Source organism: Peromyscus maniculatus, chromosome 12 (assembly GCF_049852395.1).
Source record: "Peromyscus maniculatus bairdii isolate BWxNUB_F1_BW_parent chromosome 12, HU_Pman_BW_mat_3.1, whole genome shotgun sequence".
Classification (NCBI taxonomy): Eukaryota; Metazoa; Chordata; class Mammalia; order Rodentia; family Cricetidae; genus Peromyscus; species Peromyscus maniculatus.
In genome coordinates, this window is record NC_134863.1 from 79094553 (window position 1) to 79110372 (window position 15820).

General features: G+C 47.2%; 1 protein-coding gene across 3 annotated transcripts in view; it reads right to left on the reverse strand.

Annotated features, from left to right (window-relative positions):
* Tiam1 (TIAM Rac1 associated GEF 1) overlaps window positions 1-15820 on the reverse strand; it is a 403079-nt gene that overhangs the window by 191707 nt on the left and 195552 nt on the right. The gene's annotated exons all lie outside the window — the stretch shown is intronic.

Consider the following 15820-nt stretch of genomic DNA (forward strand, 5'->3'; position numbering starts at 1 on the left):
CAATAATAATAATAATAATAAGATAAGCCTCAGGTGGCCAGTTAGAAAGACCGGAAGCAATCACCAGAGAGCAAACGAGAAATCTGGGGTAACAAACCAGACACTACATCTGAAATGGCCGAAGCAGCCATGGGTGAAATTGATAGAGGAATAAAGCATTATCATTTCATAAGGTTATTACTGGCTGGGCCGAAAGTCAAAGACATTGGCCCCTTTCCCCCTACTGCAAGGGGCTTCCCTCAAAGATACAGACCACAAAAATACAACCATCACTGAAGGATCATAATGACTCAGACACCAACCAGACCTACAGGCTGGAAGCCATACGCAGGAAGAAAACGAGAAAGGTAACTTTGGGGGTGGGGAATTGGCTAGCTAGGGGATTAACCACCCTCGGTTGGTAAGGAACTAACTGGTTTACAGTACCTGCCATGTAGACATAGGAACTGAATGATATCCCACCCCCAAGGAAAAACTCCTAAACTTCAGGGACACTAGCCTGTGCCTGCAACCTTGGCAGTGTGGAGGCCAGTACAGAAGGGTTCACTGAAGTGCTGGCCAACCAGCAGAGCTGACTCTGGGAACCCCAAGTTCAGTGAGAAACCCTTCTTCAAATTATAGAGAACAATTGAAGAGACATCCAAGGCCAGCTTCCGGCCTCCACACACTAACATACAGATGAAAATGTGTATACACACACACACACACACACACACACACACACACACACACACACAATGTAACTTCCAGGAAAACACTGATCAGAGTTATTGTGGTGGAAACCACGACGGTTTTAAACTTGACAAATACATGCCCACATATATAAACATAAGCAAGAAGTGCCTGGCTAATCTTTATGATCTTCATAATCTGCACAGAGATTGGCATAAGATACTTTGGAAGAAAACAAACAAATAATGTGCCCAGGCATAGTTCTGAAGGAGTAAAATCAAGTGTTTACATGTAGCAGGATCCTAAGCTAGAGATGGCTTTTTACCCCAGGGAGTATTTGTAAGTATGTGTAGACACTTTCCATTTTCACAACTTGGGGAGAGATTCTACAAGGAAGAAGTATAGGCTGCTGCCAAACAGCCTACAGCACGCAGGACGGCCCCACACATAACCAAAAAACTAGCCAGTCTGGGAGCTCACGGCGCCATTCCTAAGAAAGTCTAAGACAGAAGTGTCACCGTCTACTGTTAGCTAAGGCCTCACTCATTCCCGTGGTGTCATCGACATCCCAGTCCCCAGGAATAACACTCCCCTTTTCCCCCACTGATGAGCATTTGGTGGCTGAGAACCATCTGAACAGGCTAAGCAGAAGGTGAGAGCCAGGTCAGCAAGGACGCTTCTCGGCCTGGAGTGCATGCAGCCTTGGTGTCCACACTCTCACAAAGCTGATGAGTCACTGAACTGGGCTGAAATACAATAAAGGGGTGAGAAGAAGATGACTAAAATCAGGGGACCAGCTTTGGACTGGGAGCTAGCCCAGCTGGAAGAGCCGTGCTACACACAGGGACACGTGAAAGACACAGAGACAGGGGACGATCTCCAGGGGCGCCATCAGTCATTTCTGTGTTGGCAAGAACCAGCCTACGCCACCAGGACAGGAAGCGTGTTTAATCTCGCTACAATGTATCAGAAGACTGTGACAAATGACTTATAGGTAAAAGCACGTGAGCTCCACCGTCCACGTGAAGGGCAGAAGGGTTTCTGGTCTCGCTGTTCTCCAAGAGGTTTCTTCAAGTTCTATTTTACTCCCAAATGACAGATAGTTGTCTGAATGTGTCAGGTACAACGTGATGTTCCCATGCCTGTGTACACAGCACAATGCCCTTGTCAGGGTGATCAGCAGATCCACCACCTCACGCACCACACTGATTCTGGTAAACATCCCGATCCCTGTCGTTCAGCTGTTTTGAAGCATACAATGCATGACTGACTGCAGTCTGCTATGCCCCAGATTCTTGAAGTAACTGTAGCTTTGCATGCACCCTTTGGCAAGGCTCTCCCTCCCCTCCCCCTTCCCCTCCCCCTCCAGCCTCTAGGAACCATTATTTCACTATCCTTTGAATGAGAATGTCCCCCATGGAGCTCCTGCATTTCAATACTTGGCTCCCAGTGGTGGCACAGTTGTCTGGGGAGGTGAGCCAGCCTTGCTGGAAGAAGGACATCACAGCTTTGAGACCACATAGCTTCACTCACTTCCCGGGTTCACTCTCTCTGCTTCCGGCTTTTGGCTAAGGATGCTATCCCTCAGCTTCCTGGTCCTGTGGCCATGCTTCTCCCTGCCTCCACCGCTCCTTCCTCTCAAGAACCGGGGGCCATACACTCCCCCTTCTGTAAACTGCTGTGGCCGTGGTATTTTATAAGTAACGCGGGGAGGCTATGGGACCTTTGGGAGATGCAGTTGGAGGAAATGCCCCGGGTGGTGGGCTTCAAGCGTTCATAGCCAGGAGCTACTTCCTGTTCCCTTTATTTGCTATGTGTGGATAAAGGTGTGGTCAGCCTGCGGCCTGCTGTCCAGTCTCACTCTGGAACCATTAACCAAACAAACCATGTCTCCTGTAAGCTGCTGTTGGTCATGGGGTTTGTTTCAATGGGAAGTAACGAATACACTATCCTAAGAAGTGTGTCCTTTACTCCTGGAGCCCACAGAGACTCTTGGTTCTTGTCTCTGAGATGATTGAATTTCTCCCTGGGATGAGGGAAACGGTGCTGAGGATGATGTTTGTCCGTTGCTCTACCCAGTGCTTCCCAGAAGACGGCTTGCTCGTTTTCAATTCCCCTGAAGCCACACTCAGGGCAGGCACCCGATGAACTTAACACTGGATTGAACTGAATCGGCTTCCGTCTCCTTCCCTATTTCTTAGGCCTGCCTGAAAGTGGAGTTCCCTGTGGCTGCTTCTGGAGACCTCCCCCAAAGACTCCTCCATGTCCAATCTGAGCCGTCCATGAGGATATAATCAGCACCTAACACCTGCTGTTACCATTGAGTGCCTGGAAATTTTCGAAGACCTAGAAAGAAAGGCCGCTGACACAGGAAAACCCACTAACATCTGAAGAGAGATGCCTCCAGGCAGAGTGGACCTCAGAAAGATATCATTTCCCAACAAAGCGTGTGCTCCTGGAGCCGGAGGGCTGCCCAGAGAAAGACCAGCTGGAGCACCCACCAGGCATTGGCCAATGTGTGGCAAGGAAGACATCCAACCCTATTCAACTTGTCAGCATCTTAAAGTTTAAAACTCATTGGGTTTTTTTTTTTTCTCTCTCTTAAAAGGTCTTATTCATTTAGGGAAAGAAAATATAAATGCAGTTATGAACCTGACCCAAAGCAATGGAACTTGTGCATGAGAACACAGTAATTCTGAACCAAAGAAATGTGTCCAGTAGAGGGAGCACTCACTAGTCACCAACAGATTCTCAAGATCAGAATCACCATGGGGATGATAACCGATCCATGTTACAAAAATAATCCCCTATTAATGAAAGTGAAAATGCCCTTGTAAGTTTTTTTTTCTTTTGAAACATATGAAACAGTGGCGCCCTTAAAAGGTCTCTGCCTTATTATTGATACTGATACAAGAACCAGCAAAATAAATATGGTAGAAAACAACATTAAGTACATGGAGAAACTTCCAGAAATAGCTAAATCTCTCTATTTCCAAACTCCGTCAGTTATATTCATAGTCCAACATGAATACTTAGCTGGCTGTGGCAATTCCAGCAATTTAGAGTCTAAGGCTGGAGGACTGTGACTTCCAGCCAGCATGGGCTAGATAGCAAGACTTTGTTTCAAAAAAACCAAAACAAAAGGAAAGGGAAGGAAAGGAAAAAAACATGTTAGGTTTATTCACGCTTATTCTTGCCAAAAGTTACTCGGCTCCGTTTTTAGCTACCTGTTTCACACATTAGGTTTGTAAGAGATGACTTTGAATATCTCCGTCCTGTTCAATGGCACGGTGCCATTTGCCGGTCACTGTCCTCTGGATTTCCATTTAAGGGTCTTCAGAACCAGCTTGCGCAGGAATCCAGTCAGCTTCATCCAAAATGTACCAATCAGCGAAGGTAAGTCCGCAGTCAAGATGTCGGTACCTCAGTGACATGTACTTCCACCTTGGCCAGCTCAGGAAGAGAGCTAAGGGGGGCTCCCAAGTACAGAGTAAGAGGTGCTCACACCAACCTGCTGCTTGTTACCTAGCAACAGCCCATCATCAGCAAGGCTGGAGAGCAGTAACCACCTCCTCAAATTAGGTGATGCCCTGCAAGGGTATTAAGTAACACGGACAAATTATCTGACTATAAATAAAGGGCCCGTTTCCCAGAATGCTTGCAGTTCTACATACACATCCTGTCAATCCTGAGGAGCCACCATAGACAGTGAGCCATTGCTGTGGAAAGACGTCCTATGGCTACTTATAGACTGACTGTCAAAACAAATCATTTATATCTGAAACTGGTTGAGGGCTAAAAATGAATTCGTGTCTCCCACCCTCATGCTCCATCATCTGGGAATCTGCATGGGAACAAGGAATGTCTCGGGGTCCTTAGTGTGGCCCAGAAGAGGCCTTCCTCCTTGGAGAGACAGGCAAGCTTCCTCCCCCTCCCAGGTGGTGTCTCACAGCCCAGGTGCTTGTTAAATCTGATGCTGAAGGAGAATATTCACAACCTCACATTAAACCCTGTCTGTACAAACCAACTTAGAAATTCCTAACGGCATTTTCTCTCTCGATAAAGATGTAGGGCTTTTCTCACAAAATATAACATCATAGAAAAAGAGGCCAAGAAAACATTAATGGCCTTTAATGCCATCTCCAGAGTTTCCTGCTGGGACGGTGTGGGCAGTTCCTTAAAAATCTGAGGCTTCCATTTCTTCAATGATCGAATAATGCTGTCCAATTGATTCTTTCCCACATCCGTAGTTCTATCTTCCAATTATATTTTTCTATGATTTGAAAGCTTCAATTTCTGTCACTACCTCAATTTAGATTTCCTCACAGAAAAACAACTTTTAACACACCAAAATAAAAAGTTTCAGACTCACCAGTGGCCCACGAACCGAAGCCAGGTCTGTAACCTAAAGGGTGATGGGGGCAGAGATGCAAAAATGGGAAAATACCCAGGAGCCAGCCCTTAGCACCAACCAGAGTAAAACATATGGGGCCAGGTGCTGTCCTGCCCACGTGCAAGCAGTGGGCCTGTGCATTCCAAGGATGCTCTGCGCCTTTCACAAGAGCTACATGTGGCTTGTGGGGGCAGAGCATCTGGGCTTTCCCAGGCGTGGGATCTTTCAGACGCCCCTCTGCTCAGCAGCAATAAGCAATCATCGTTGTCGTTGGCACCAAGAGTGAGATAACACAGAATAACTGAAGGAAGACCATAAGGGCTCAGGCTCCTCTCCAGGGAGTGGCGGAGTTTCCCATCCTCAGCACAGACTCTTGTGTTGTGGAATATTCCTTTACACTGGGCGGAGATGTGTCACTGTGATTGGTTTAAAAAAGAGCTGAGTGGCCAATAGCTAGGCCGGAAAAAGTTAGGCGGGGCTTCTGGGGACAGAGAGGTCTCAGCGAAGAAGAAGAAAAAAGGCGGAGTTGCCAGCCAGATGTTGAGGAAACAGGATGGGCAGTACAGAGTAAAGGTAACTGAGCCATGTAGAAGACTGTAGGTTAAAAGATAAGGGTTCATTTAAATTATAAGAGCTAATGGGACAAGCCTAAGCTAAGGCCAAGCTTTCATAATTAATAATGTCTCTGTGTCATTGTTTGTGAACTGTCAGGCCAAAGTAAAAGCCTTCTACACTCCAAAAACTTGCTTGGGAGCATTCCCACTGGGGAGGGCACACTGGAAGATGAAAGAACATGAAAGACAACCCCCCGAGTCCAGGCTGTGCAAGATGAATGCCGGAGCAGGCCACGCTGTTTCCCCCTCAGTGAAATGAGGAGGGGGCATGGATGACCACTGGCCATGGACGCATGGATCTATGGGGTTACAGGGCATGTGCTCAGTACTTCTCTAAATGGTAAGGAACAGTAATATGCCTGGATCGCTTTCAGTCATGAAATAAGCCAAGACAGTATCTCAAGCAACCTCAGTGTTCGCAGTGTGTTCATGTACATACCGCTGCTTTGGCCATGAATGGGGCACGTCAGGCTCTAGGTGTGGACTGGACGAGCAGGGCACCCTAACAAGACTTGAGACTGCAGACAGACTTGGTTAAGTCCCCCCCCGCCCCCGAAAGCCCCTACTGTAAAGTATCATTGAGACAGCTATACAGGAGAGCTACTGAGGCCCCTGGACTAACACCAAGTAAGGCTGAGCAATCCGAATGCATTTGTTTTTATAAATCACAGACTAGGACGGTTTTCAATTTGCTTTATAGAAAAATATAGGGATAAGTATCATTTCATATCTTCCAAACTAAATGTACTGTGTGGTACTACAAGAAATGGAGATGGGGCTGAGTAACGCTGGAAAACTAAGGAGAAACCGAGCACCGGGAAAGGCGGGAATGAAAAGGACCACACTCTGAGGTCTGTCTCTGACACCTGACACCTTACAGAGTTCTCAGCTAATCAACTAAAATCAGACAGCTTCTTACGAATAATGGCTGAGAAATGGTCTAATGAGAATCTGAATGTAAATGCTAGCTCTTAGCCTCCCCAGAAGGCCTTGGCACCATTTCCTCTGAAATAAGTTATTTTCAACCAGGAAGCACACCAAGCTTGCATCCTCAGATATTAAACCTGAAGTAGAGTGACCGACACATGCCGGGTCCCAGTTCCGAGTGTGGGAGGGGGAACAGGGAGTCTTGCATGCTCATCACAAGGTCAGGTAGAGTGTGCAACTCACTCAGGCTCACAGAGCAAAGGCAAAGGCGGCTTACCCATCTGAAGTAAATCTGCAGCATGCTCCAGCACTCAGTCACCCGCTTAAAAGGCCTTTCCATATGCATACAGAAGTCGGGGCCCCAACATAATACAGGTAAGAAGAATAATATTCATTCAGCAACTCCAGAACTCACAGGCAAATCCTAAGAAATGGGCCCATGTGAAACGTCTTGGCCCAACCATAGACAGGCAAGCAAGAGGCCAGCCAGGCACCCAGGGAGGGAAGGAAGCAGTCAAGCAGGACTGATGAAGGTAATCTGACTCACCAGCATCCTCCCTGACAACTACTGCGGCAGACGCAGCAAGAAGGCACAGAAGCCTGCCGGGACACTGGAGAGAGGCATGCACGCACACCAAGGAACCATGAAGGCAAACTTGTTGCGGACAAAGCTTTCTCCAGGTCCTACCACTGGAATCCTGTGAAACTAAAACTGTGCCTGGAAACCCCTGCCAGAGGATCATCACTTGCACTTGCTCACGAATATTCATTGCAGCCACAAGGTGGGAACAACCCAGGCACCCACCGCCAGGTAAGAGGATGAACACAATGCAGCACATGCTTATGGTAGAGTATTATTCCGCCGTGAAAAGGAATGACGTTCTCACAAGAACTACAACACGAATGGACCTTAATTATCTCAAGGGAAATACATGAAATGCAAAAGGACAAACATTATGCCATTCCAGGTACACGGAGAAGTTGTGGACCCAGACAGGAACATACTGGTTTACATGAGAATGGCCCCTACAGGCCATTGGTCCCTACTTGGTAGAACTTGGTCCCTACTTGGTAGAACTGCTCTGGGAAGGGTTTGAAGGTGTGGCCTTGTTGGTGGAGGGGTGTCACTGAGGAATGAGTGGGCTTTGAAGTTTCAAAAAGCCCCCGCCAGGTCCAGGCCCTTGCTCTCTGCCTCCAACTTTCAAATAAGGTGTAGTAGGCTCTCAGCTAACGCTCCAGGGCCTTGCCTGTTGGCCTGTTGCCATGGTTATGATGTCTCTTCGTGACGTCTCTTCACAGCAGCAGAACAGTAACTGAGACAAGCCGCAATGGCTGCACAATATTAAATATGCAACCCATGGCATTGAATTATATATTCTATATTTAAAACGTTATCAATTAGAACAGTAGTAACTATGTTAAACAGATTTAAGATTTTCATAACTTTATAAAAAGTAAAATATGGTTCAGGCATTTTTCAAGCACTACTGACTGTGGAGAGCAAGGATTGGGACTCTGCAGCCCAGCCCTCTTCCCTCCCTGATCTTCCTGCCACGCCACCTTATCCTCACCTCATACCCAGAAGACTGACTGTCTCTTACCGTAAGAGACGAAGTGAGAGTGTCTCAACTATCAAATTAAATCTTTCAAAACTATGAAGAGGCAAAGAGGCACGCCCTCTGGCAGCATGCCAGGTGTGGCCGTCACAGCTGAACGGGGCATAATTCACGGGGCCCTTGTGACCAACAACCCACGTGAAAAGCCCAAATTTCAAGAAGACCGAGAAACCAGAAAGGGTTGGACATGAAGGACCAGAACGAGGGGAAAGCATTAAACCCAAATTATCAACTAGGAACAATGTAGGAGACATGTTCAGACCATGGTGACATGTTCAGACCACGGTGACATGTTCAGACCACACTCAGGTCCCTCCTAACAGTCTGTGACCAGAGAGGCAAAGGCACAGAGGAGGGGCCAGGCAGTGTACGTGAGAGCCCGGGACAGAGTGGGCATCTCACCTGTACAATGGGGTCATGATACTATTTCCCTCTGAGTTGGTGTGAGGACAGCGCCTATGACGATGACTCACTCGTCTCATGACCACTTTCTAGATGAAAACTACTACAAGAAAGACTGTCCACCCACCTCTGTACCAGGTCCTCTGGCAATTCAGCAGGGACTACGGGTGGCCAGACCCATTTTATAGACAGAGATCAAAACACAGAAAGGCTCAGTGAAGGGTCCAAACCCACTCAAGAGGAGGGGTTGGTTCTAAAGTCCTAACCTAGCCTTTGTGAAGCCAGAACCCAGCTCTCCCCACCCTCTCCCACCCCTACCCCTGCATGTGGACAACCACCCTCATGGACCTTGGCATCCTCACAGCCCACATGATTGCTTCCCCGTCATCGTCATCATCATCATCATCATCATCATAATCATCACCACCACCACCTTTTGGACCATTATCCCCAGGTTCTGTGTTCACAAAGTCAGAACACTTGGTGACCCCCCCAAGCCGGTGTTTCCCTGCATGTACCCCATCCACCTCTCAAGGCCAGACGCAGCCTGAGAGAAACACATGCCAGGGTTGGTCACAAAGCTCCGTGAAATTAATCATCAGCGCGTCTGACAGAGATGAGTGGAGGAGATATAGAACCCGAACAAATCAAATCGGGTAATAAGCAAAGAATGTGAGTAATCCACGGGTAGGAAGTGTACAAATGTGTTCACCGGGCCCACTTACCAAAGCAAGGTCTGCAAAGGGCCGGGTCACGGTCTGGGCTGTGACAATGAATCATTAGGTGGCTATTTTATACTGGCCTATCTGCAGCACCTGCCTCAAGTACTAATACTGTATTTCTTAGACACAATCAGCAGAGCCAGGTTCTCCATTCGGTTCTCTCACACTCTCCCAGGCTTCCCAGTGGAACAAGGCTGTGACCCACACACAGGGACTGGGGGTGCACTGTTCCTGATACAGGTCCCCGGAGTTACCCATGCCCACTGCTCTGGGGCAGACCCTTCTAGAAGGTTGACAAACATTTTCCCACATCATCTGGACCACCAAAGCCCAGCCTCCATCCCCCAGTGCCTGGTCACTAAGAGGAGAGACTCCTCACTAAATGACCCCAGTGCTAAGGACTGTCAATATCTGAATCTTATTTTCTCAGCTGCCACACATCCACACACCTTGCTGAAGCTTGAGCTCATGATTCAGACTCCTCACCCCTCTCAAAGCCAGGCACCTGGGAACTGTTGTTCTTTTTCTGGCCACAGATGAACTCAGCCCATTAGAGAACAGCTATAATCGTTACATGTGTATCTTTCCACTGGCAAAAATGAGTCAGGTCAGCAGCACTGAGGTCAGCAGCCTCCTCTAGAGACACTCACCAGCCACTGTTCCCTCAAACCCCACCTCCCCAGCCCCCACAAAAAAAAATCGCAGGTAGCTGTTCACACTGCCCATTTCTAGTTTGGTAGACACAGACTAGCATACACTCAAAAACCTACTGACTCATGCTGTTGTGATAACCAAACACAATATCCTTGGCCTTTAGCCTGAATGTGGGATTCTGTTTTCATAAGGACATGCCACCAACTAGATCAGGCCCCCATGGAAACTTGTTCTTGCCAGTACATGCATCTGACATTAAACTTGAGATCTTTGCCTAAAGACAATTCCAATAACACACTATAAACATTTTCTAATTTGGCTGTGTCTGTTTATTGGGCCTGCCCCCCTGAAACAAGAATGAAAGCTCGGCACAGACAGCTACTCTTGACTCTCCTGTTCACAGTCTGGTCTCTGATGCCTAGAGACGTGCTTGCTACATGATAGACCCTCGGTCAATGACTGACTCGCCACCACCTGACAGTTACTCCACATCAGAAGCACAACCCAGAACACCCAAGCCTGAAGTCTCTCCTGTAACCACAGAAGCGACCTCTGTCTGAAGCAGAAACAGCAAGTGTAGGAACAGGGAAGAGGGCAAGAAGTACGCATCACGTGCGTGACACCTAAATACTCAGGGTCCCCAACATTCACCTAGCATTTAAGACACAGCATGCTAAATCTTTGAAGAGCACAGCTTGAACATAGAGTGGCAAAAAGACAATGGTAACTCACCTACACCATCACTGCCATGCGTCTCAGCTTCAGCTAAGCAGGCCATCTTCCCAGGCCACATCTCATGTCTTAGAGTCTTGACATCCATGGACCCTCAAAATCCACATCTTGAAAGCATAACTCCCCCCAAGTGATGGTACTTGGAGGGAGCGGTGGAATGATTGGTTATGACAGCAGAGCTCACACACTGGCCATTGGTGCCTTATGACCACCTCTCATGTGTCCTTTCCACCAAGGGAAGAAGACCCATGCGTCTAAGAGGAAGGAGGCCGTCGCCAGACATGGGTTCTGCTACACCTTCACCTCAGACTCTGCAGCTTCCCGAGGTGGGAGAAATAAAAGTGTTATTTATAAGCCGCCTTCCCGCCCAGCTTGTGGAACTCTGAACAGACTAGACCCCAACCCAAACAATCTTTGCTTTGGAGTTCATGTCCTCAATGCCTCCTAGTCTTCCTTCAGAAACTGACTTTATGGGTTGGAGGGATGGCTCAGTAGTTAAAAAGTACATAATCCTCTTGCAGAAGACCTGAGTTTGGATCCCACTATAAGAAACAGTATAGCTATATCAAAGATAGCTAGCGTGCCAAGAGCTGGTGCTCTATAAACCTTCCCCAGCTTGTCCAACACTGGTGGTACTTGCCTCTTTGCCCAACCGCCGAATCCCAGCCTTTCCTAGGACATGACTCTTTATTACATCGTTCCCCTTCGGACTGATTATGAATTAGCCAATCTCGTGAGACTGTGAAGTTGAACTAGCAGTGGGCTAGGGTGAGACAGTCACCACCTTGTGTTCATATAAAAATAAAGTGAACTTCCTGCCCCGCCATGCTTGGCTCCTCAGTTTGGGTCACTGTGCGTCCTTTTGCAAAATTAAATTGCCTCACCAAACTATTGTTTTGTGTCTCTTTGTATGACACCAATAATTCTTCTTCCAATAAATTGGGGATTTGTCCAGGATCCAAATCTACCCAGTAGAGTGTGGAGACTCCCTCCCTTGAGGGAAATATATCCTGAAGCCTGTTGTAATAGCACTCAGAGTCTAGGGTGATCAACACTCCAGACTAATAATGATTCAAGGACAGAAAGTTACTTGGCAACTTAGAGAAGGACTCAGGCAAGCATCACAGTGACAAGGCAATTCCATGTGCAGAACAAGGTAAGAAAAGTTACAAGGAGTGATGAAGTATTTCCTTAGTGGCTGGGACATCCAGGAGACTGTACGAGAATGACTGAGCTATGCTCTGAGCACAGAGTGAATTGGGAGCCCTGGTCTACCATTCTGTAGGTGCTGAGATCTACCGATCTGTAGGTGCTGATGCAACCTCATACACCTCATTGGCAGTCCCTTTGACCTAGTCAGGGGTTTGTATCAACCTGGCTTTCATTGCCAAGAAGTGCCAGACTTGAACACCACCCTGCAAGGGAATTACTCACAGGTGAGCAAAGCCATTGACTTGGATTGAAGGAAACTTCCATCCTAGGAACTGGAGGTGGCAGTTGGGTTGAGCCTCTAAAGGACTATTGTATCTGAAAGCGGGGATGGGAAATGGCCAAAATAAGAAGAACTTTAAGGAAAAAATGGAAGTAAGAATAAAACTCCCCCTGGTAATCTTTGGGGATCCATGCTTAACTACTGGAAGGATAATGAAATAATAAACAAACCAACAAATAAAAAAAAAACCCACAGGTAATAAAGTACTGTTATTTCATCTAGACCTCCAAGCCAATTAATTATTAAGCCTTCAGACTTCTGGCCTTGTCTGCCAACTTTAACTTGGACATATTAGCACAAAGAGCCCTGTTTCTCAGGAAGACACTGACCGTGTTTTCTACTGAGAGAAAAAGGCCCATGCCCCTTTAGTCCACAAAAAGAGAATAAAGAAATTGAACAATGTGAGAAAGATCTTCAATACCTTCCTCCTACCCCCAGAAGAAAACCTTAGACTTCATTCCACCTCATGGAGGTTCTTCCGGGGACAGAGGCAGATGGGTCCGTCAATGACCCTCTGACTAGCTCTAGGGTCAGGACCCTGAGAACTGGCCTAAACTCCCTCCCTGACTCATGGCTGCTAGTGAGCCGTCTATCTGGCCTCCAAGCCAGCTCAAGTGACATGACTCTTTTCCTTCTCTCCTCCATTCCTGTCTTCAGGACAGACATTGAGATCTATAGCTTCCCTTCCCTGGGGGAGGTGGGTCTTTTAAACTCTAATAACTGTTTCCTTAAGCTTCCATTGTGTCCTTTCTAAATTCTTGTATTAATGAGACAAGAAAACCCAAAAGGGGACCTGACTTCCCCTGTATCTTACCGTGACCATGAAAGGACACCAAAATTCCAGTAATATAGTTGGTCACAGGCAAAGGGACACACCAATGCGTCTCTGAAAAGAAATGCTTTGAGCCCCTCTATCCACCTCACTGTGGGGCTGTTAGAAGCTTGTTCGGTGCTGTGCCTCCCTGGAAGAAGAGAGAAACGAGTCTCTTTCTGTCCCTTCTCTCTCATGTTTTAGGGGCTGACTGATGGCCACAGGGTGGGAACTAAATGAGTTCGACACCGAGTCCTCTCCCCGGCACAGAGTTCCCTCAGAGAACCTGGAAGGTTCCAAATCGGGATGTGGGAATGAGTAGAGACTGCGGCTTGATGTAGTCAGCTCTGACCCCACTTTAGAACACATGGGCCCCAGGTAGTTGCTTTGTGATTGGGTAAAAGCATCACACGAGGCTGCCAAGGTGGTAAATTAGAATCAACCATTTTCTAACAAGTGGTTTCTAAGGTTTCCAGCCAAGACAGAGAGTCAGAAGTCTGTCTCATCTCAGCCCACGCCACAGTGAGACACAACGGTGCCAAGATCACTTTCTCTTTACCCAGATAGTTTTGTTGTGATTTAAAGAAAAGGAGGTCATCATCCACATTTAATCTGTGAAATATAAGGACTTTGTGTTCTGATGAGGGATAGCAACCGTGGCTTTGATTCCAGCTTGGCTGGTGACCTCATCAAGATGAAGGCCATGTGACTTCCTCACCATCATGGTTAAAGCAACTACATAGCATAAATCAAAATGGTTTCACTCCAAACAAACACTTCCTCAGAAGATCACCATACCCCTAGAATTTCCTGATACTTTACTTAACACTATAGACACTTTGCACCCATTATCAACTAGCCAATCACATCAGATGGTGAGGTCAAGCTCCCACCAATGGGGTGATGCACAGTCACCACCCTCCTAGAGGACAGAAACTAAGTGAAGTCCCCACCTTGTGCACTCACTTACTCAGGCTTGTTCGCTGTGTGCCTTTCTGAGAAGTAAGTTGCCGAGTTATTTTTGTGGGATATCAGGAATACCCTTTTCCAACGCCAGCTGTGGCGGACGGCTCACAATTGCCTGTGACTACAGCTCCAGAGGATCCACTTCCCTCTTCTGACCTCAATGGGCACCAGTACTCATGCACATTCCCCCTACACACACACACACACACACACACACACACACACACACACACGCACACGCACACGCACACGCGCACACACACGCACGCACGCACCTACATAATTAAAATAGTAAGTCCTTAAGAAACTGAATTTGGGCTGGAGAGTTGGCTCAGTGGTTAAGGGCACTAGACACAGTGTGTTCTATCCTTAAAATTCCCTCCCTCACTTTGCTCAGCCCCCTCTCACTCAGACCCCTTTTGGCATAAACACCACACTGGTTAAATCTAACAAACCACTTCATTCACACCTGAATCCAGACAGTTATTCACCATCATTAAACCATTAATGTCAAATGTATCTTTAAATGTCATTAGCAATCACCTAGAAATCTCAGTCTATTCACCTACACACTCATCAAGTTTATACATTCTTCCTTCCCTAATCTCCAGTAGTTTCTTCTCATTTCTTCTCTCCACCGATGGACTTTTATCCTACTTCTTAAAGAAACATGAAGTTTCTTCCACAGACTTGAAAGCCTACCTAGCCCCTGGCAAGACTCTGTCTCCATGCACACACTCCAGCTTCCTGTCGACATAGATAACAATCATATCTAAAGCCAGTTCCTCCACCGGAGACTCCTTCCCATCCTACCTCTACTCCATCAGCATTCCAGCCCCCTCTCTCCTCTCCTCAACATGGTCAAATTATAAACATACAAACATCAGTTGTGTCCTTGCTGTCTCATACAGAAAGGTTTGAGGTTGCTCGTTACCTGCTGTGCCCTTTTCTTTCCCTTTCTTGTGATGCCAAGGCAGCTAGGCTCCCATCTACTCCCATGTTCTTCTCAAGAGAATGACCTACAAATTGGCAAACCCAATGCTTCTTTCTCCATCTTCACACTCCATCCACCTTATTCATCCACAATGGTATCATTTCTGCACTTGCCAAGACAGCATGATCCCTCCATCATGCTGGCTGCCTTTGCTGATTCCTTCTATTTTCCCTGTTGGACAGATCCAGAACTTCAAGCCTCAAGAAGACAAAGGTTCTCTTTTTCAATCTGTGCTCATTGTCTGAGTATGGGACACACACAGACCTGCTCCCAGATTCTGTGTCAGAGAAGGCCTTGCTGTCTCCTGTGAGGATTATGAACAGCAGCCATCCTCCTTGTGGTGACTAAATCAGGAGGGGTCAAGTCTTCTAAAGAAGAACTGATAGGTGCTCTTAGCTCACTTACAGGTGGCCCTACAGAACAATGTGATGTCTCTGGTCAAGTATGCTTCCTCCCCCTCCTTCTAAAAGGCCGATTCTCCTAAGAACTCTATCTTCCTTCTAAATGTCATCTTCTTCCTGAGAGATCCCAGCCAGCACCAGGACTATGAATACCACTACATCCTTACATCTCTCCAAAGGTGTCAGGACACTGCCTCTCTGCAACATACCATGTTCAGATACCCAAGGGTGAGCTAATCCTTCCTTCTGGACATCGTCCAGGCAACGGCCCCTGCTCAGCCAGGGTAACTCAACCCTCTTAGCGGTTTAGGCTGAACTGCAAGGAGGAACAGGCTGCATTCTCTTCCACAACCCGCATCAAATTAGTCAGAAAATTCTATTGTACCCTCTTTGCAGAGAGGAGCAAATCTAAATCTGTTCTCTC